The following is a 24,055-nucleotide window of genomic DNA, read 5'->3' on the forward strand; positions in this document are numbered from 1 at the left end:
TCGAGGTAACACCTCTCATCAGCCCGGCTAGCTTGACTCCAGTGGTGTGGAGGCTCTGGGACCCACGTCTGAGCTACCCCAGTACACTCAGGGAGAAAATTACAAAAAACAATTTGATGGACAGAATGTAGATCAATGTCTTACATTCACCCCAGTACAAGGATCTGGGCCTAAATCTATCGTTTTCTGCACTCCACACCACCCTGGGTTAGATAATGGCTTTATGCAAATCAGCTCTGACCCTGTGCCCCATGGGAACAGTCCAGTCCGAACTACAACAGCCATATCTTTCCCAGACCGGAATCAAGCATCCGAGGACCGGACCGGTTTTGAGGTAACACCTCTCATCAGCCCGGCTAGCTTGACTCCAGTGGTGTGGAGGCTCTGGGACCCACGTCTGAGCTACCCCAGTACACTCAGGGAGAAAATTACAAAAAACAATTTGATGGACAGAATGTAGATCAATGTCTTACATTCACCCCAGTACAAGGATCTGGGCCTAAATCCATCGTTTTCTGCACTCCACACCACCCTGGGTTAGATAATGGCTTTATGCAAATCAGCTCTGACCCTGTGCCCCATGGGAACAGTCCAGTCCGAACTACAACAGCCATATCTTTCCCAGACCGGAATCAAGCATCCGAGGACCGGACCGGTTTCGAGGTAACACCTCTCATCAGCCCGGCTAGCTTGACTCCAGTGGTGTGGAGGCTCTGGGACCCACGTCTGAGCTACCCCAGTACACTCAGTGAGAAAATTACAAAAAACAATTTGATGGACAGAATGTAGATCAATGTCTTACATTCACCCCAGTACAAGGATCTGGGCCTAAATCCATTGTTTTCTGCACTCCACACCACCCTGGGTTAGATAATGGCTTTATGCAAATCAGCTCTGACCCTGTGCCCCATGGGAACAGTCCAGTCCGAACTACAACAGCCATATCTTTCCCAGACCGGAATCAAGCATCCGAGGACCGGACCGGTTTCGAGGTAACACCTCTCATCAGCCCGGCTAGCTTGACTCCAGTGGTTTGGAGGCTCTGGGACCCACGTCTGAGCTACCCCAGTACACTCAGGGAGAAAATTACAAAAAACAATTTGATGGACAGAATGTAGATCATTGTCTTACATTCACCCCAGTACAAGGATCTGGGCCTAAATCCATCGTTTTCTGCACTCCACACCACCCTGGGTTAGATAATGGCTTTATGCAAATCAGCTCTGACCCTGTGCCCCATGGGAACAGTCCAGTCCGAACTACAACAGCCATATCTTTCCCAGACCGGAATCAAGCATCCGAGGACCGGACCGGTTTCGAGGTAACACCTCTCATCAGCCCGGCTAGCTTGACTCCAGTGGTGTGGAGGCTCTGGGACCCACGTCTGAGCTACCCCAGTACACTCAGGGAGAAAATTACAAAAAACAATTTGATGGACAGAATGTAGATCAATGTCTTACATTCACCCCAGTACAAGGATCTGGGCCTAAATCCATTGTTTTCTGCACTCCACACCGCCCTGGGTTAGATAATGGCTTTATGCAAATCAGCTCTGACCCTGTGCCCCATGGGAACAGTCCAGTCCGAACTACAACAGCCATATCTTTCCCAGACCGGAATCAAGCATCCGAGGACCGGACCGGTTTCGAGGTAACACCTCTCATCAGCCCGGCAGGCTTGACTCCAGTGGTGTGGAGGCTCTGGGACCCACGTCTGAGCTAACCCAGTACACTCAGGGAGAAAATTACAAAAAACAATTTGATGGACAGAATGTAGATCAATGTCTTACATTCACCCCAGTACAAGGATCTGGGCCTAAATCCATCGTTTTCTGCACTCCACACCACCCTGGGTTAGATAATGGCTTTATGCAAATCAGCTCTGACCCTGTGCCCCATGGGAACAGTCCAGTCCGAACTACAACAGCCATATCTTTCCCAGACCGGAATCAAGCATCCGAGGACCGGACCGGTTTCGAGGTAACACCTCTCATCAGCCCGGCTAGCTTGACTCCAGTGGTGTGGAGGCTCTGGGACCCACGTCTGAGCTACCCCAGTACACTCAGGGAGAAAATTACAAAAAACAATTTGATGGACAGAATGTAGATCAATGTATTACATTCACCCCAGTACAAGGATCTGGGCCTAAATCCATCGTTTTCTGCACTCCACACCACCCTGGGTTAGATAATGGCTTTATGCAAATCAGCTCTGACCCTGTGCCCCATGGGAACAGTCCAGTCCGAACTACAACAGCCATATCTTTCCGAGACCGGAATCAAGCATCCGAGGACCGGATTCGAGGTAACACCTCTCATCAGCCCGGCTAGCTTGACTCCAGTGGTGTGGAGGCTCTGGGACCCACGTCTGAGCTACCCCAGTACACTCAGGGAGAAAATTACAAAAAACAATTTGATGGACAGAATGTAGATCAATGTCTTACATTCACCCCAGTACAAGGATCTGGGCCTAAATCCATCGTTTTCTGCACTCCACACCACCCTGGGTTAGATAATGGCTTTATGCAAATCAGCTCTGACCCTGTGCCCCATGGGAACAGTCCAGTCCGAACTACAACAGCCATATCTTTCCCAGACCGGAATCAAGCATCCGAGGACCGGACCGGTTTCGAGGTAACACCTCTCATCAGCCCGGCTAGCTTGACTCCAGTGGTGTGGAGGCTCTGGGACCCACGTCTGAGCTACCCCAGTACACTCAGGGAGAAAATTACAAAAAACAATTTGATGGACAGAATGTAGATCATTGTCTTACATTCACCCCAGTAGAAGGATCTGGGCCTAAATCCATCGTTTTCTGCACTCCACACCACCCTGGGTTAGATAATGGCTTTATGCAAATCAGCTCTGACCCTGTGCCCCATGGGAACAGTCCAGTCCGAACTACAACAGCCATATCTTTCCCAGACCGGAATCAAGCATCCGAGGACCGGACCGGTTTCGAGGTAACACCTCTCATCAGCCCGGCTAGCTTGACTCCAGTGGTGTGGAGGCTCTGGGATCCACGTCTGAGCTACCCCAGTACACTCAGGGAGAAAATTACAAAAAACAATTTGATGGACAGAATGTAGATCAATGTCTTACATTCACCCCAGTACAAGGATCTGGGCCTAAATCCATCGTTTTCTGTACTCCACACCACCCTGGGTTAGATAATGGCTTTATGCAAATCAGCTCTGACCTTGTGCCCCATGGGAACAGTCCAGTCCGAACTACAACAGCCATATCTTTCCCAAACCGGAATCAAGCATCCGACGACCGGACCGGTTTCGAGGTAACACCTCTCATCAGCCCGGCTAGCTTGACTCCAGTGGTGTGGAGGCTCTGGGACCCACGTCTGAGCTACCCCAGTACACTCAGGGAGAAAATTACAAAAAACAATTTGATGGACAGAGTGTAGATCAATGTCTTACATTCACCCCAGTACAAGGATCTGGGCCTAAATCCATCGTTTTCTGCACTCTACACCACCCTGGGTTAGATAATGGCTTTATGCAAATCAGCTCTGACCCTGTGCCCCATGGGAACAGTCCAGTCCGAACTACAACAGCCATATCTTTCCCAGACCGGAATCAAGCATCCGAGGACCGGACCGGTTTCGAGGTAACACCTCATCAGCCCGGCTAGCTTGACTCCAGTGGTGTGGAGGCTCTGGGACCCACGTCTGAGCTACCCCAGTACACTCAGGGAGAAAATTACAAAAAACAATTTGATGGACAGAATGTAGATCAATGTCTTACATTCACCCCAGTACAAGGATCTGGGCCTAAATCCATCGTTTTCTGCACTCCACACCACCCTGGGTTAGATAATGGCTTTATGCAAATCAGCTCTGACCCTGTGCCCCATGGGAACAGTCCAGTCCGAACTACAACAGCCATATCTTTCCCAGACCGGAATCAAGCATCCGAGGACCGGACCGGTTTCGAGGTAACACCTCTCATCAGCCCGGCTAGCTTGACTCCAGTGGTGTGGAGGCTCTGGGACCCACGTCTGAGCTACCCCAGTACACTCAGGGAGAAAAGTACAAAAAACAATTTGATGGACAGAATGTAGATCAATGTCTTACATTCACCCCAGTACAAGGATCTGGGCCTAAATCCATCGTTTTCTGCACTCCACACCACCCTGGGTTAGATAATGGCTTTATGCAAATCAGCTCTGACCCTGTGCCCCATGGGAACAGTCCAGTCCGAACTACAACAGCCATATCTTTCCCAGACCGGAATCAAGCATCCGAGGACCGGACCGGTTTCGAGGTAACACCTCTCATCAGCCCGGCTAGCTTGACTCCAGTGGTGTGGAGGCTCTGGGACCCACGTCTGAGCTACCCCAGTACACTCAGGGAGAAAATTACAAAAAACAATTCGATGGACAGAATGTAGATCAATGTCTTACATTCACCCCAGTACAAGGATCTGGGCCTAAATCCATCGTTTTCTGCACTCCACACCACCCTGGGTTAGATAATGGCTTTATGCAAATCAGCTCTGACCCTGTGCCCCATGGGAACAGTCCAGTCCGAACTACAACAGCCATATCTTTCCCAGACCGGAATCAAGCATCCGAGGACCGGACCGGTTTCGAGGTAACACCTCTCATCAGCCCGGCTAGCTTGACTCCAGTGGTGTGGAGGCTCTGGGACCCACGTCTGAGCTACCCCAGTACACTCAGGGAGAAAATTACAAAAAAACAATTTGATGGACAGAATGTAGATCAATGTCTTACATTCACCCCAGTACAAGGATCTGGGCCTAAATCCATCGTTTTCTGCACTCCACACCACCCTGGGTTAGATAATGGCTTTATGCAAATCAGCTCTGACCCTGTGCCCCATGGGAACAGTCCAGTCCGAACTACAACAGCCATATCTTTCCCAGACCGGAATCAAGCATCCGAGGACCGGACCGGTTTCGAGGTAACACCTCTCATCAGCCCGGCTAGCTTGACTCCAGTGGTGTGGAGGCTCTGGGACCCACGTCTGAGCTACCCCAGTACACTCAGGGAGAAAATTACAAAAAACAATTTGATGGACAGAATGTAGATCAATGTCTTACATTCACCCCAGTACAAGTATCTGGGCCTAAATCCATCGTTTTCTGCACTCCACACCACCCTGGGTTAGATAATGGCTTTATGCAAATCAGCTCTGACCCTGTGCCCCATGGGAACAGTCCAGTCCGAACTACAACAGCCATATCTTTCCCAGACCGGAATCAAGCATCCGAGGACCGGTTTCGAGGTAACACCTCTCATCAGCCCGGCTAGCTTGACTCCAGTGGTGTGGAGGCTCTGGGACCCACGTCTGAGCTACCCCAGTACACTCAGGGAGAAAATTACAAAAAACAATTTGATGGACAGAATGTAGATCAATGTCTTACATTCACCCCAGTACAAGGATCTGGGCCTAAATCCATCGTTTTCTGCACTCCACACCACCCTGGGTTAGATAATGGCTTTATGCAAATCAGCTCTGACCCTGTGCCCCATGGGAACAGTCCAGTCCGAACTACAACAGCCATATCTTTCCCAGACCGGAATCAAGCATCCGAGGACCGGACCGGTTTCGAGGTAACACCTCTCATCAGCCCGGCTAGCTTGACTCCAGTGGTGTGGAGGCTCTGGGACCCACGTCTGAGCTACCCCAGTACACTCAGGGAGAAAATTACAAAAAACAATTTGATGGACAGAATGTAGATCAATGTCTTACATTCACCCCAGTACAAGGATCTGGGCCTAAATCCATCGTTTTCTGCACTCCACACCACCCTGGGTTTTATGCAAATCAGCTCTGACCCTGTGCCCCATGGGAACAGTCCAGTCCGAACTACAACAGCCATATCTTTCCGAGACCGGAATCAAGCATCCGAGGACCGGACCGGATTCGAGGTAACACCTCTCATCAGCCCGGCTAGCTTGACTCCAGTGGTGTGGAGGCTCTGGGACCCACGTCTGAGCTACCCCAGTACACTCAGGGAGAAAATTACAAAAAACAATTTGATGGACAGAATGTAGATCAATGTCTTACATTCACCCCAGTACAAGGATCTGGGCCTAAATCCATCGTTTTCTGCACTCCACACCACCCTGGGTTAGATAATGGCTTTATGCAAATAAGCTCTGACCCTGTGCCCCATGGGAACAGTCCAGTCCGAACTACAACAGCCATATCTTTCCCAGACCGGAATCAAGCATCCGAGGACCGGACCGGTTTCGAGGTAACACCTCTCATCAGCCCGGCTAGCTTGACTCCAGTGGTGTGGAGGCTCTGGGACCCACGTCTGAGCTACCCCAGTACACTCAGGGAGAAAATTACAAAAAAACAATTTGATGGACAGAATGTAGATCAATGTCTTACATTCACCCCAGTACAAGGATCTGGGCCTAAATCCATCGTTTTCTGCACTCCACACCACCTGGGTTAGATAATGGCTTTATGCAAATCAGCTCTGACCCTGTGCCCCATGGGAACAGTCCAGTCCGAACTACAACAGCCATATCTTTCCGAGACCGGAATCAAGCATCCGAGGACCGGACCGGATTCGAGGTAACACCTCTCATCAGCCCGGCTAGCTTGACTCCAGTGGTGTGGAGGCTCTGGGACCCACGTCTGAGCTACCCCAGTACACTCAGGGAGAAAATTACAAAAAACAATTTGATGGACAGAATGTAGATCAATGTCTTACATTCACCCCAGTACAAGGATCTGGGCCTAAATCCATCGTTTTCTGCACTCCACACCACCCTGGGTTAGATAATGGCTTTATGCAAATCAGCTCTGACCCTGTGCCCCATGGGAACAGTCCAGTCCGAACTACAACAGCCATATCTTTCCCAGACCGGAATCAAGCATCCGAGGACCGGACCGGTTTCGAGGTAACACCTCTCATCAGCCCAGGCTAGCTTGACTCCAGTGGTGTGGAGGCTCTGGGACCCACGTCTGAGCTACCCCAGTACACTCAGGGAGAAAATTACAAAAAACAATTTGATGGACAGAATGTAGATCAATGTCTTACATTCACCCCAGTACAAGGATCTGGGCCTAAATCCATCGTTTTCTGCACTCCACACCACCCTGGGTTAGATAATGGCTTTATGCAAATCAGCTCTGACCCTGTGCCCCATGGGAACAGTCCAGTCCGAACTACAACAGCCATATCTTTCCCAGACCGGAATCAAGCATCCGAGGACCGGACCGGTTTCGAGGTAACACCTCTCATCAGCCCGGCTAGCTTGACTCCAGTGGTGTGGAGGCTCTGGGACCCACGTCTGAGCTACCCCAGTACACTCAGGGAGAAAATTACAAAAAACAATTTGATGGACAGAATGTAGATCAATGTCTTACATTCACCCCAGTACAAGGATCTGGGCCTAAATCCATCGTTTTCTGCACTCCACACCACCCTGGGTTAGATAATGGCTTTATGCCAAAATCAGCTCTGACCCTGTGCCCCATGGGAACAGTCCAGTCCGAACTACAACAGCCATATCTTTCCCAGACCGGAATCAAGCATCCGAGGACCGGACCGGTTTCGAGGTAACACCTCTCATCAGCCCGGCTAGCTTGACTCCAGTGGTGTGGAGGCTCTGGGACCCACGTCTGAGCTACCCCAGTACACTCAGGGAGAAAATTACAAAAAACAATTTGATGGACAGAATGTAGATCAATGTCTTACATTCACCCCAGTACAAGGATCTGGGCCTAAATCCATCGTTTTCTGCACTCCACACCACCCTGGGTTAGATAATGGCTTTATGCAAATCAGCTCTGACCCTGTGCCCCATGGGAACAGTCCAGTCCGAACTACAACAGCCATATCTTTCCCAGACCGGAATCAAGCATCCGAGGACCGGACCGGTTTCGAGGTAACACCTCTCATCAGCCCGGCTAGCTTGACTCCAGTGGTGTGGAGGCTCTGGGACCCACGTCTGAGCTACCCCAGTACACTCAGGGAGAAAATTACAAAAAACAATTTGATGGACAGAATGTAGATCAATGTCTTACATTCACCCCAGTACAAGGATCTGGGCCTAAATCCATCGTTTTCTGCACTCCACACCACCCTGGGTTAGATAATGGCTTTATGCAAATCAGCTCTGACCCTGTGCCCCATGGGAACAGTCCAGTCCGAACTACAACAGCCATATCTTTCCCAGACCGGAATCAAGCATCCGAGGACCGGACCGGTTTCGAGGTAACACCTCTCATCAGCCCGGCTAGCTTGACTCCAGTGGTGTGGAGGCTCTGGGACCCACGTCTGAGCTACCCCAGTACACTCAGGGAGAAAATTACAAAAAACAATTTGATGGACAAAATGTAGATTAATGTCTTACATTCACCCCAGTACAAGGATCTGGGCCTAAATCCATCGTTTTCTGCACTCCACACCACCCTGGGTTAGATAATGGCTTTATGCAAATCAGCTCTGACCCTGTGCCCCATGGGAACAGTCCAGTCCGAACTACAACAGCCATATCTTTCCCAGACCGGAATCAAGCATCCGAGGACCGGTTTCGAGGTAACACCTCTCATCAGCCCGGCTAGCTTGACTCCAGTGGTGTGGAGGCTCTGGGACCCACGTCTGAGCTACCCCAGTACACTCAGGGAGAAAATTACAAAAAAACAATTTGATGGACAGAATGTAGATCAATGTCTTACATTCACCCCAGTACAAGGATCTGGGCCTAAATCTATCGTTTTCTGCACTCCACACCACCCTGGGTTAGATAATGGCTTTATGCAAATCAGCTCTGACCCTGTGCCCCATGGGAACAGTCCAGTCCGAACTACAACAGCCATATCTTTCCCAGACCGGAATCAAGCATCCGAGGACCGGACCGGTTTTGAGGTAACACCTCTCATCAGCCCGGCTAGCTTGACTCCAGTGGTGTGGAGGCTCTGGGACCCACGTCTGAGCTACCCCAGTACACTCAGGGAGAAAATTACAAAAAACAATTTGATGGACAGAATGTAGATCAATGTCTTACATTCACCCCAGTACAAGGATCTGGGCCTAAATCCATCGTTTTCTGCACTCCACACCACCCTGGGTTAGATAATGGCTTTATGCAAATCAGCTCTGACCCTGTGCCCCATGGGAACAGTCCAGTCCCGAACTACAACAGCCATATCTTTCCCAGACCGGAATCAAGCATCCGAGGACCGGACCGGTTTCGAGGTAACACCTCTCATCAGCCCGGCTAGCTTGACTCCAGTGGTGTGGAGGGCTCTGGGACCCACGTCTGAGCTACCCCAGTACACTCAGTGAGAAAATTACAAAAAACAATTTGATGGACAGAATGTAGATCAATGTCTTACATTCACCCCAGTACAAGGATCTGGGCCTAAATCCATTGTTTTCTGCACTCCACACCACCCTGGGTTAGATAATGGCTTTATGCAAATCAGCTCTGACCCTGTGCCCCATGGGAACAGTCCAGTCCGAACTACAACAGCCATATCTTTCCCAGACCGGAATCAAGCATCCGAGGACCGGACCGGTTTTCGAGGTAACACCTCTCATCAGCCCGGCTAGCTTGACTCCAGTGGTTTGGAGGCTCTGGGACCCACGTCTGAGCTACCCCAGTACACTCAGGGAGAAAATTACAAAAAACAATTTGATGGACAGAATGTAGATCAATGTCTTACATTCACCCCAGTACAAGGATCTGGGCCTAAATCCATCGTTTTCTGCACTCCACACCACCCTGGGTTAGATAATGGCTTTATGCAAATCAGCTCTGACCCTGTGCCCCATGGGAACAGTCCAGTCCGAACTACAACAGCCATATCTTTCCCAGACCGGAATCAAGCATCCGAGGACCGGACCGGTTTCGAGGTAACACCTCTCATCAGCCCGGCTAGCTTGACTCCAGTGGTGTGGAGGCTCTGGGACCCACGTCTGAGCTACCCCAGTACACTCAGGGAGAAAATTACAAAAAACAATTTGATGGACAGAATGTAGATCAATGTCTTACATTCACCCCAGTACAAGGATCTGGGCCTAAATCCATTGTTTTCTGCACTCCACACGCCCTGGGTTAGATAATGGCTTTATGCAAATCAGCTCTGACCCTGTGCCCCATGGGAACAGTCCAGTCCGAACTACAACAGCCATATCTTTCCCAGACCGGAATCAAGCATCCGAGGACCGGACCGGTTTCGAGGTAACACCTCTCATCAGCCCGGCAGGCTTGACTCCAGTGGTGTGGAGGCTCTGGGACCCACGTCTGAGCTAACCCAGTACACTCAGGGAGAAAATTACAAAAAACAATTTGATGGACAGAATGTAGATCAATGTCTTACATTCACCCCAGGTACAAGGATCTGGGCATAAATCCATCGTTTTCTGCACTCCACACCACCCTGGGTTAGATAATGGCTTTATGCAAATCAGCTCTGACCCTGTGCCCCATGGGAACAGTCCAGTCCGAACTACAACAGCCATATCTTTCCCAGACCGGAATCAAGCATCCGAGGACCGGACCGGTTTCGAGGTAACACCTCTCATCAGCCCGGCTAGCTTGACTCCAGTGGTGTGGAGGCTCTGGGACCCACGTCTGAGCTACCCCAGTACACTCAGGGAGAAAATTACAAAAACAATTTGATGGACAGAATGTAGATCAATGTATTACATTCACCCCAGTACAAGGATCTGGGCCTAAATCCATCGTTTTCTGCACTCCACACCACCCTGGGTTAGATAATGGCTTTATGCAAATCAGCTCTGACCCTGTGCCCCATGGGAACAGTCCAGTCCGAACTACAACAGCCATATCTTTTCCCAGACCGGAATCAAGCATCCGAGGACCGGACCCGGGTTCGAGGTAACACCTCTCATCAGCCCGGCTAGCTTGACTCCAGTGGTGTGGAGGCTCTGGGACCCACGTCTGAGCTACCCCAGTACACTCAGGGAGAAAATTACAAAAAACAATTTGATGGACAGAATGTAGATCAATGTCTTACATTCACCCCAGTACAAGGATCTGGGCCTAAATCCATCGTTTCTGCACTCCACACCACCCTGGGTTAGATAATGGCTTTATGCAAATCAGCTCTGACCCTGTGCCCCATGGGAACAGTCCAGTCCGAACTACAACAGCCATATCTTTCCCAGACCGGAATCAAGCATCCGAGGACCGGACCGGTTTCGAGGTAACACCTCTCATCAGCCCGGCTAGCTTGACTCCAGTGGTGTGGAGGCTCTGGGACCCACGTCTGAGCTACCCCAGTACACTCAGGGAGAAAATTACAAAAACAATTTGATGGACAGAATGTAGATCATTGTCTTACATTCACCCCAGTAGAAGGATCTGGGCCTAAATCCATCGTTTTCTGCACTCCACACCACCCTGGGTTAGATAATGGCTTTATGCAAATCAGCTCTGACCCTGTGCCCCATGGGAACAGTCCAGTCCGAACTACAACAGCCATATCTTTCCCAGACCGGAATCAAGCATCCGAGGACCGGACCGGTTTCGAGGTAACACCTCTCATCAGCCCGGCTAGCTTGACTCCAGTGGTGTGGAGGCTCTGGGATCCACGTCTGAGCTACCTCAGTACACTCAGGGAGAAAATTACAAAAAACAATTTGATGGACAGAATGTAGATCAATGTCTTACATTCACCCCAGTACAAGGATCTGGGCCTAAATCCATCGTTTTCTGTACTCCACACCACCCTGGGTTAGATAATGGCTTTATGCAAATCAGCTCTGACCTTGTGCCCCATGGGAACAGTCCAGTCCGAACTACAACAGCCATATCTTTCCCAAACCGGAATCAAGCATCCGACGACCGGACCGGTTTCGAGGTAACACCTCTCATCAGCCCGGCTAGCTTGACTCCAGTGGTGTGGAGGCTCTGGGACCCACGTCTGAGCTACCCCAGTACACTCAGGGAGAAAATTACAAAAAACAATTTGATGGACAGAGTGTAGATCAATGTCTTACATTCACCCCAGTACAAGGATCTGGGCCTAAATCCATCGTTTTCTGCACTCTACACCACCCTGGGTTAGATAATGGCTTTATGCAAATCAGCTCTGACCCTGTGCCCCATGGGAACAGTCCAGTCCGAACTACAACAGCCATATCTTTCCCAGACCGGAATCAAGCATCCGAGGACCGGACCGGTTTCGAGGTAACACCTCTCATCAGCCCGGCTAGCTTGACTCCAGTGGTGTGGAGGCTCTGGGACCCACGTCTGAGCTACCCCAGTACACTCAGGGAGAAAATTACAAAAAACAATTTGATGGACAGAATGTAGATCAATGTCTTACATTCACCCCAGTACAAGGATCTGGGCCTAAATCCATCGTTTTCTGCACTCCACACCACCCTGGGTTAGATAATGGCTTTATGCAAATCAGCTCTGACCCTGTGCCCCATGGGAACAGTCCAGTCCGAACTACAACAGCCATATCTTTCCCAGACCGGAATCAAGCATCCGAGGACCGGACTGGTTTCGAGGTAACACCTCTCATCAGCCCGGCTAGCTTGACTCCAGTGGAGTGGAGGCTCTGGGACCCACGTCTGAGCTACCCCAGTACACTCAGGGAGAAAATTACAAAAAACAATTTGATGGACAGAATGTAGATCAATGTCTTACATTCACCCCAGTACAAGGATCTGGGCCTAAATCCATCGTTTTCTGCACTCCACACCACCCTGGGTTAGATAATGGCTTTATGCAAATCAGCTCTGACCCTGTGCCCCATGGGAACAGTCCAGTCCGAACTACAACAGCCATATCTTTCCCAGACCGGAATCAAGCATCCGAGGACCGGACCGGTTTCGAGGTAACACCTCTCATCAGCCCGGCTAGCTTGACTCCAGTGGTGTGGAGGCTCTGGGACCCACGTCTGAGCTACCCCAGTACACTCAGGGAGAAAATTACAAAAAACAATTTGATGGACAGAATGTAGATCAATGTCTTACATTCACCCCAGTACAAGGATCTGGGCCTAAATCCATCGTTTTCTGCACTCCACACCACCCTGGGTTAGATAATGGCTTTATGCAAATCAGCTCTGACCCTGTGCCCCATGGGAACAGTCCAGTCCGAACTACAACAGCCATATCTTTCCCAGACCGGAATCAAGCATCCGAGGACCGGACCGGTTTCGAGGTAACACCTCTCATCAGCCCGGCTAGCTAGACTCCAGTGGTGTGGAGGCTCTGGGACCCACGTCTGAGCTACCCCAGTACACTCAGGGAGAAAATTACAAAAAACAATTGGATGGACAGAATGTAGATCAATGTCTTACATTCACCCCAGTACAAGGATCTGGGCCTAAATCCATCGTTTTCTGCACTCCACACCACCCTGGGTTAGATAATGGCTTTATGCAAATCAGCTCTGACCCTGTGCCCCATGGGAACAGTCCAGTCCGAACTACAACAGCCATATCTTTCCCAGACCGGAATCAAGCATCCGAGGACCGGACCGGTTTCGAGGTAACACCTCTCATCAGCCCGGCTAGCTTGACTCCAGTGGTGTGGAGGCTCTGGGACCCACGTCTGAGCTACCCCAGTACACTCAGGGAGAAAATTACAAAAAACAATTTGATGGACAGAATGTAGATCAATGTCTTACATTCACCCCAGTACAAGGATCTGGGCCTAAATCCATCGTTTTCTGCACTCCACACCACCCTGGGTTAGATAATGGCTTTATGCAAATCAGCTCTGACCCTGTGCCCCATGGGAACAGTCCAGTCTGAACTACAACAGCCATATCTTTCCCAGACCGTAATCAAGCATCCGAGGACCGGACCGGTTTCGAGGTAACACCTCTCATCAGCCCGGCTAGCTTGACTCCAGTGGTGTGGAGGCTCTGGGACCCACGTCTGAGCTACCCCAGTACACTCAGGGAGAAAATTACAAAAAACAATTTGATGGACAGAATGTAGATCAATGTCTTACATTCACCCCAGTACAAGGATCTGGGCCTAAATCCATCGTTTTCTGCACTCCACACCACCCTGGGTTAGATAATGGCTTTATGCAAATCAGCTCTGACCCTGTGCCCCATGGGAACAGTCCAGTCCGAACTACAACAGCCATATCTTTCCCAGACCGGAATCAAGCATCCGAGGACCGGACCGGTTTCGAGGTAACACCTCTCATCAGCCCGGCTAGCTTGACTCCAGTGGTGTGGAGGCTCTGGGACCCACGTCTGAGCTACCCCAGTACACTCAGGGAGAAAATTACAAAAAACAATTTGATGGACAGAATGTAGATCAATGTCTTACATTCACCCCAGTACAAGGATCTGGGCCTAAATCCATCGTTTTCTGCACTCCACACCACCCTGGGTTAGATAATGGCTTTATGCAAACCAGCTCTGACCCTGTGCCCCATGGGAACAGTCCAGTCCGAACTACAACAGCCATATCTTTCCCAGACCGGAATCAAGCATCCGAGGACCGGACCGGTTTCGAGGTAACACCTCTCATCAGCCCGGCTAGCTTGACTCCAGTGGTGTGGAGGCTCTGGGACCCACGTCTGAGCTACCCCTGTACACTCAGGGAGAAAATTACAAAAAACAATTTGATGGACAGAATGTAGATCAATGTCTTACATTCACCCCAGTACAAGGATCTTGGCCTAAATCCATCGTTTTCTGCACTCCACACCACCCTGGGTTAGATAATGGCTTTATGCAAATCAGCTCTGACCCTGTGCCCCATGGGAACAGTCCAGTCCGAACTACAACAGCCATATCTTTCCCAGACCGGAATCAAGCATCCGAGGACCGGACCGGTTTCGAGGTAACACCTCTCATCAGCCCGGCTAGCTTGACTCCAGTGGTGTGGAGGCTCTGGGACCCACGTCTGAGCTACCCCAGTACACTCAGGGAGAAAAGTACAAAAAACAATTTGATGGACAGAATGTAGATCAATGTCTTACATTCACCCCAGTACAAGGATCTGGGCCTAAATCCATCGTTTTCTGCACTCCACACCACCCTGGGTTAGATAATGGCTTTATGCAAATCAGCTCTGACCCTGTGCCCCATGGGAACAGTCCAGTCCGAACTACAACAGCCATATCTTTCCCAGACCGGAATCAAGCATCCGAGGACCGGACCGGTTTCGAGGTAACACCTCTCATCAGCCCGGCTAGCTTGACTCCAGTGGTGTGGAGGCTCTGGGACCCACGTCTGAGCTACCCCAGTACACTCAGGGAGAAAATTACAAAAAACAATTCGATGGACAGAATGTAGATCAATGTCTTACATTCACCCCAGTACAAGGATCTGGGCCTAAATCCATCGTTTTCTGCACTCCACACCACCCTGGGTTAGATAATGGCTTTATGCAAATCAGCTCTGACCCTGTGCCCCATGGGAACAGTCCAGTCCGAACTACAACAGCCATATCTTTCCCAGACCGGAATCAAGCATCCGAGGACCGGACCGGTTTCGAGGTAACACCTCTCATCAGCCCGGCTAGCTTGACTCCAGTGGTGTGGAGGCTCTGGGACCCACGTCTGAGCTACCCCAGTACACTCAGGGAGAAAATTACAAAAAAACAATTTGATGGACAGAATGTAGATCAATGTCTTACATTCACCCCAGTACAAGGATCTGGGCCTAAATCCATCGTTTTCTGCACTCCACACCACCCTGGGTTAGATAATGGCTTTATGCAAATCAGCTCTGACCCTGTGCCCCATGGGAACAGTCCAGTCCGAACTACAACAGCCATATCTTTCCCAGACCGGAATCAAGCATCCGAGGACCGGACCGGTTTCGAGGTAACACCTCTCATCAGCCCGGCTAGCTTGACTCCAGTGGTGTGGAGGCTCTGGGACCCACGTCTGAGCTACCCCAGTACACTCAGGGAGAAAATTACAAAAAACAATTTGATGGACAGAATGTAGATCAATGTCTTACATTCACCCCAGTACAAGTATCTGGGCCTAAATCCATCGTTTTCTGCACTCCACACCACCCTGGGTTAGATAATGGCTTTATGCAAATCAGCTCTGACCCTGTGCCCCATGGGAACAGTCCAGTCCGAACTACAACAGCCATATCTTTCCCAGACCGGAATCAAGCATCCGAGGACCGGTTTCGAGGTAACACCTCTCATCAGCCCGGCTAGCTTGACTCCAGTGGTGTGGAGGCTCTGGGACCCACGTCTGAGCTACCCCAGTACACTCAGGGAGAAAATTACAAAAAACAATTTGATGGACAGAATGTAGATCAATGTCTTACATTCACCCCAGTACAAGGATCTGGGCCTAAATCCATCGTTATCAGCACTCCACACCACCCTGGGTTAGATAATGGCTTTATGCAAATCAGCTCTGACCCTGTGCCCCATGGGAACAGTCCAGTCCGAACTACAACAGCCATATCTTTCCCAGACCGGATTCAAGCATCCCGAGGACCGGACCGGTTTCGAGGTAACACCTCTCATCAGCCCGGCTAGCTTGACTCCAGTGGTGTGGAGGCTCTGGGACCCACGTCTGAGCTACCCCAGTACACTCAGGGAGAAAATTACAAAAAACAATTTGATGGACAGAATGTAGATCAATGTCTTACATTCACCCCAGTACAAGGATCTGGGCCTAAATCCATCGTTTTCTGCACTCCACACCACCCTGGGTTAGATAATGGCTTTATGCAAATCAGCTCTGACCCTGTGCCCCATGGGAACAGTCCAGTCCGAACTACAACAGCCATATCTTTCCGAGACCGGAATCAAGCATCCGAGGACCGGACCGGATTCGAGGTAACACCTCTCATCAGCCCGGCTAGCTTGACTCCAGTGGTGTGGAGGCTCTGGGACCCACGTCTGAGCTACCCCAGTACACTCAGGGAGAAAATTACAAAAAACAATTTGATGGACAGAATGTAGATCAATGTCTTACATTCACCCCAGTACAAGGATCTGGGCCTAAATCCATCGTTTCTGCACTCCACACCACCCTGGGTTAGATAATGGCTTTATGCAAATAAGCTCTGACCCTGTGCCCCATGGGAACAGTCCAGTCCGAACTACAACAGCCATATCTTTCCCAGACCGGAATCAAGCATCCGAGGACCGGACCGGTTTCGAGGTAACACCTCTCATCAGCCCGGCTAGCTTGACTCCAGTGGTGTGGAGGCTCTGGGACCCACGTCTGAGCTACCCCCAGTACACTCAGGGAGAAAATTACAAAAAACAATTTGATGGACAGAATGTAGATCAATGTCTTACATTCACCCCAGTACAAGGATCTGGGCCTAAATCCATCGTTTTCTGCACTCCACACCACCCTGGGTTAGATAATGGCTTTATGCAAATCAGCTCTGACCCTGTGCCCCATGGGAACAGTCCAGTCCGAACTACAACAGCCATATCTTTCCGAGACCGGAATCAAGCATCCGAGGACCGGACCGGATTCGAGGTAACACCTCTCATCAGCCCGGCTAGCTTGACTCCAGTGGTGTGGAGGCTCTGGGACCCACGTCTGAGCTACCCCAGTACACTCAGGGGAGAAAATTACAAAAACAATTTGATGGACAGAATGTAGATCAATGTCTTACATTCACCCCAGTACAAGGATCTGGGCCTAAATCCATCGTTTTCTGCACTCCACACCACCCTGGGTTAGATAATGGCTTTATGCAAATCAGCTCTGACCCTGTGCCCCATGGGAACAGTCCAGTCCGAACTACAACAGCCATATCTTTCCCAGACCGGAATCAAGCATCCGAGGACCGGACCGGTTTCGAGGTAACACCTCTCATCAGCCCGGCTAGCTTGACTCCAGTGGTGTGGAGGCTCTGGGACCCACGTCTGAGCTACCCCAGTACACTCAGGGAGAAAATTACAAAAAACAATTTGATGGACAGAATGTAGATCAATGTCTTACATTCACCCCAGTACAAGGATCTGGGCCTAAATCCCTCGTTTTCTGCACTCCACACCACCCTGGGTTAGATAATGGCTTTATGCAAATCAGCTCTGACCCTGTGCCCCATGGGAACAGTCCAGTCCGAACTACAACAGCCATATCTTTCCCAGACCGGAATCAAGCATCCGAGGACCGGACCGGTTTCGAGGTAACACCTCTCATCAGCCCGGCTAGCTTGACTCCAGTGGTGTGGAGGCTCTGGGACCCACGTCTGAGCTACCCCAGTACACTCAGGGAGAAAATTACAAAAAACAATTTGATGGACAGAATGTAGATCAATGTCTTACATTCACCCCAGTACAAGGATCTGGGCCTAAATCCATCGTTTTCTGCACTCCACACCACCCTGGGTTAGATAATGGCTTTATGCAAATCAGCTCTGACCCTGTGCCCCCATGGGAACAGTCCAGTCCGAACTACAACAGCCATATCTTTCCCAGACCGGAATCAAGCATCCGAGGACCGGACCGGTTTCGAGGTAACACCTCTCATCAGCCCGGCTAGCTTGACTCCAGTGGTGTGGAGGCTCTGGGACCCACGTCTGAGCTACCCCAGTACACTCAGGGAGAAAATTACAAAAAACAATTCGATGGACAGAATGTAGATCAATGTCTTACATTCACCCCAGTACAAGGATCTGGGCCTAAATCCATCGTTTTCTGCACTCCACACCACCCTGGGTTAGATAATGGCTTTATGCAAATCAGCTCTGACCCTGTGCCCCATGGGAACAGTCCAGTCCGAACTACAACAGCCATATCTTTCCCAGACCGGAATCAAGCATCCGAGGACCGGACCGGTTTCGAGGTAACACCTCTCATCAGCCCGGCTAGCTTGACTCCAGTGGTGTGGAGGCTCTGGGACCCACGTCTGAGCTACCCCAGTACACTCAGGGAGAAAATTACAAAAAAACAATTTGATGGACAGAATGTAGATCAATGTCTTACATTCACCCCAGTACAAGGATCTGGGCCTAAATCCATCGTTTTCTGCACTCCACACCACCCTGGGTTAGATAATGGCTTTATGCAAATCAGCTCTGACCCTGTGCCCCATGGGAACAGTCCAGTCCGAACTACAACAGCCATATCTTTCCCAGACCGGAATCAAGCATCCGAGGACCGGACCGGTTTCGAGGTAACACCTCTCATCAGCCCGGCTAGCTTGACTCCAGTGGTGTGGAGGCTCTGGGACCCACGTCTGAGCTACCCCAGTACACTCAGGGAGAAAATTACAAAAAACAATTTGATGGACAGAATATAGATCAATGTCTTACATTCACCCCAGTACAAGGATCTGGGCCTAAATCCATCGTTTTCTGCACTCCACACCACCCTGGGTTAGATAATGGCTTTATGCAAATCAGCTCTGACCCTGTGCCCCATGGGAACAGTCCAGTCCGAACTACAACAGCCATATCTTTCCCAGACCGGAATCAAGCATCCGAGGACCGGTTTCGAGGTAACACCTCTCATCAGCCCGGCTAGCTTGACTCCAGTGGTGTGGAGGCTCTGGGACCCACGTCTGAGCTACCCCAGTACACTCAGGGAGAAAATTACAAAAAACAATTTGATGGACAGAATGTAGATCAATGTCTTACATTCACCCCAGTACAAGGATCTGGGCCTAAATCTATCGTTTTCTGCACTCCACACCACCCTGGGTTAGATAATGGCTTTATGCAAATCAGCTCTGACCCTGTGCCCCATGGGAACAGTCCAGTCCGAACTACAACAGCCATATCTTTCCCAGACCGGAATCAAGCATCCGAGGACCGGACCGGTTTTGAGGTAACACCTCTCATCAGCCCGGCTAGCTTGACTCCAGTGGTGTGGAGGCTCTGGGACCCACGTCTGAGCTACCCCAGTACACTCAGGGAGAAAATTACAAAAAACAATTTGATGGACAGAATGTAGATCAATGTCTTACATTCACCCCAGTACAAGGATCTGGGCCTAAATCCATCGTTTTCTGCACTCCACACCACCCTGGGTTAGATAATGGCTTTATGCAAATCAGCTCTGACCCTGTGCCCCATGGGAACAGTCCAGTCCGAACTACAACAGCCATATCTTTCCCAGACCGGAATCAAGCATCCGAGGACCGGACCGGTTTCGAGGTAACACCTCTCATCAGCCCGGCTAGCTTGACTCCAGTGGTGTGGAGGCTCTGGGACCCACGTCTGAGCTACCCCAGTACACTCAGTGAGAAAATTACAAAAAACAATTTGATGGACAGAATGTAGATCAATGTCTTACATTCACCCCAGTACAAGGATCTGGGCCTAAATCCATTGTTTTCTGCACTCCACACCACCCTGGGTTAGATAATGGCTTTATGCAAATCAGCTCTGACCCTGTGCCCCATGGGAACAGTCCAGTCCGAACTACAACAGCCATATCTTTCCCAGACCGGAATCAAGCATCCGAGGACCGGACCGGTTTCGAGGTAACACCTCTCATCAGCCCGGCTAGCTTGACTCCAGTGGTTTGGAGGCTCTGGGACCCACGTCTGAGCTACCCCAGTACACTCAGGGAGAAAATTACAAAAAACAATTTGATGGACAGAATGTAGATCATTGTCTTACATTCACCCCAGTACAAGGATCTGGGCCTAAATCCATCGTTTTCTGCACTCCACACCACCCTGGGTTAGATAATGGCTTTATGCAAATCAGCTCTGACCCTGTGCCCCATGGGAACAGTCCAGTCCGAACTACAACAGCCATATCTTTCCCAGACCGGAATCAAGCATCCGAGGACCGGACCGGTTTCGAGGTAACACCTCTCATCAGCCCGGCTAGCTTGACTCCAGTGGTGTGGAGGCTCTGGGACCCACGTCTGAGCTACCCCAGTACACTCAGGGAGAAAATTACAAAAAACAATTTGATGGACAGAATGTAGATCAATGTCTTACATTCACCCCAGTACAAGGATCTGGGCCTAAATCCATTGTTTTCTGCACTCCACACCGCCCTGGGTTAGATAATGGCTTTATGCAAATCAGCTCTGACCCTGTGCCCCATGGGAACAGTCCAGTCCGAACTACAACAGCCATATCTTTCCCAGACCGGAATCAAGCATCCGAGGACCGGACCGGTTTCGAGGTAACACCTCTCATCAGCCCGGCAGGCTTGACTCCAGTGGTGTGGAGGCTCTGGGACCCACGTCTGAGCTAACCCAGTACACTCAGGGAGAAAATTACAAAAAACAATTTGATGGACAGAATGTAGATCAATGTCTTACATTCACCCCAGTACAAGGATCTGGGCCTAAATCCATCGTTTTCTGCACTCCACACCACCCTGGGTTAGATAATGGCTTTATGCAAATCAGCTCTGACCCTGTGCCCCATGGGAACAGTCCAGTCCGAACTACAACAGCCATATCTTTCCCAGACCGGAATCAAGCATCCGAGGACCGGACCGGTTTCGAGGTAACACCTCTCATCAGCCCGGCTAGCTTGACTCCAGTGGTGTGGAGGCTCTGGGACCCACGTCTGAGCTACCCCAGTACACTCAGGGAGAAAATTACAAAAAACAATTTGATGGACAGAATGTAGATCAATGTATTACATTCACCCCAGTACAAGGATCTGGGCCTAAATCCATCGTTTTCTGCACTCCACACCACCCTGGGTTAGATAATGGCTTTATGCAAATCAGCTCTGACCCTGTGCCCCATGGGAACAGTCCAGTCCGAACTACAACAGCCATATCTTTCCGAGACCGGAATCAAGCATCCGAGGACCGGATTCGAGGTAACACCTCTCATCAGCCCGGCTAGCTTGACTCCAGTGGTGTGGAGGCTCTGGGACCCACGTCTGAGCTACCCCAGTACACTCAGGGAGAAAATTACAAAAAACAATTTGATGGACAGAATGTAGATCAATGTCTTACATTCACCCCAGTACAAGGATCTGGGCCTAAATCCATCGTTTTCTGCACTCCACACCACCCTGGGTTAGATAATGGCTTTATGCAAATCAGCTCTGACCCTGTGCCCCATGGGAACAGTCCAGTCCGAACTACAACAGCCATATCTTTCCCAGACCGGAATCAAGCATCCGAGGACCGGACCGGTTTCGAGGTAACACCTCTCATCAGCCCGGCTAGCTTGACTCCAGTGGTGTGGAGGCTCTGGGACCCACGTCTGAGCTACCCCAGTACACTCAGGAGAAATTACAAAAAACAATTTGATGGACAGAATGTAGATCATTGTCTTACATTCACCCCAGTAGAAGGATCTGGGCCTAAATCCATCGTTTTCTGCACTCCACACCACCCTGGGTTAGATAATGGCTTTATGCAAATCAGCTCTGACCCTGTGCCCCATGGGAACAGTCCAGTCCGAACTACAACAGCCATATCTTTCCCAGACCGGAATCAAGCATCCGAGGACCGGACCGGTTTCGAGGTAACACCTCTCATCAGCCCGGCTAGCTTTGACTCCAGTGGTGTGGAGGCTCTGGGATCCACGTCTGAGCTACCCCAGTACACTCAGGGAGAAAATTACAAAAAACAATTTGATGGACAGAATGTAGATCAATGTCTTACATTCACCCCAGTACAAGGATCTGGGCCTAAATCCATCGTTTTCTGTACTCCACACCACCCTGGGTTAGATAATGGCTTTATGCAAATCAGCTCTGACCTTGTGCCCCATGGGAACAGTCCAGTCCGAACTACAACAGCCATATCTTTCCCAAACCGGAATCAAGCATCCGACGACCGGACCGGTTTCGAGGTAACACCTCTCATCAGCCCGGCTAGCTTGAACTCCAGTGGTGTGGAGGCTCTGGGACCCACGTCTGAGCTACCCCAGTACACTCAGGGAGAAAATTACAAAAAACAATTTGATGGACAGAGTGTAGATCAATGTCTTACATTCACCCCAGTACAAGGATCTGGGCCTAAATCCATCGTTTTCTGCACTCTACACCACCCTGGGTTAGATAATGGCTTTATGCAAATCAGCTCTGACCCTGTGCCCCATGGGAACAGTCCAGTCCGAACTACAACAGCCATATCTTTCCCAGACCGGAATCAAGCATCCGAGGACCGGACCGGTTTCGAGGTAACACCTCATCAGCCCGGCTAGCTTGACTCCAGTGGTGTGGAGGCTCTGGGACCCACGTCTGAGCTACCCCAGTACACTCAGGGAGAAAATTACAAAAAACAATTTGATGGACAGAATGTAGATCAATGTCTTACATTCACCCCAGTACAAGGATCTGGGCCTAAATCCATCGTTTTCTGCACTCCACACCACCCTGGGTTAGATAATGGCTTTATGCAAATCAGCTCTGACCCTGTGCCCCATGGGAACAGTCCAGTCCGAACTACAACAGCCATATCTTTCCGAGACCGGAATCAAGCATCCGAGGACCGGATTCGAGGTAACACCTCTCATCAGCCCGGCTAGCTTGACTCCAGTGGTGTGGAGGCTCTGGGACCCACGTCTGAGCTACCCCAGTACACTCAGGGAGAAAATTACAAAAAACAATTTGATGGACAGAATGTAGATCAATGTCTTACATTCACCCCAGTACAAGGATCTGGGCCTAAATCCATCGTTTTCTGCACTCCACACCACCCTGGGTTAGATAATGGCTTTATGCAAATCAGCTCTGACCCTGTGCCCCATGGGAACAGTCCAGTCCGAACTACAACAGCCATATCTTTCCCAGACCGGAATCAAGCATCCGAGGACCGGACCGGTTTCGAGGTAACACCTCTCATCAGCCCGGCTAGCTTGACTCCAGTGGTGTGGAGGCTCTGGGACCCACGTCTGAGCTACCCCAGTACACTCAGGGAGAAAATTACAAAAAACAATTTGATGGACAGAATGTAGATCATTGTCTTACATTCACCCCAGTAGAAGGATCTGGGCCTAAATCCATCGTTTTCTGCACTCCACACCACCCTGGGTTAGATAATGGCTTTATGCAAATCAGCTCTGACCCTGTGCCCCATGGGAACAGTCCAGTCCGAACTACAACAGCCATATCTTTCCCAGACCGGAATCAAGCATCCGAGGACCGGACCGGTTTCGAGGTAACACCTCTCATCAGCCCGGCTAGCTTGACTCCAGTGGTGTGGAGGCTCTGGGATCCACGTCTGAGCTAC

The sequence above is a fragment of the Lissotriton vulgaris genome, chromosome 12 (assembly GCF_964263255.1).
Source record: "Lissotriton vulgaris chromosome 12, aLisVul1.2, whole genome shotgun sequence".
Lineage (NCBI taxonomy): Eukaryota > Metazoa > Chordata > Amphibia > Caudata > Salamandridae > Lissotriton > Lissotriton vulgaris.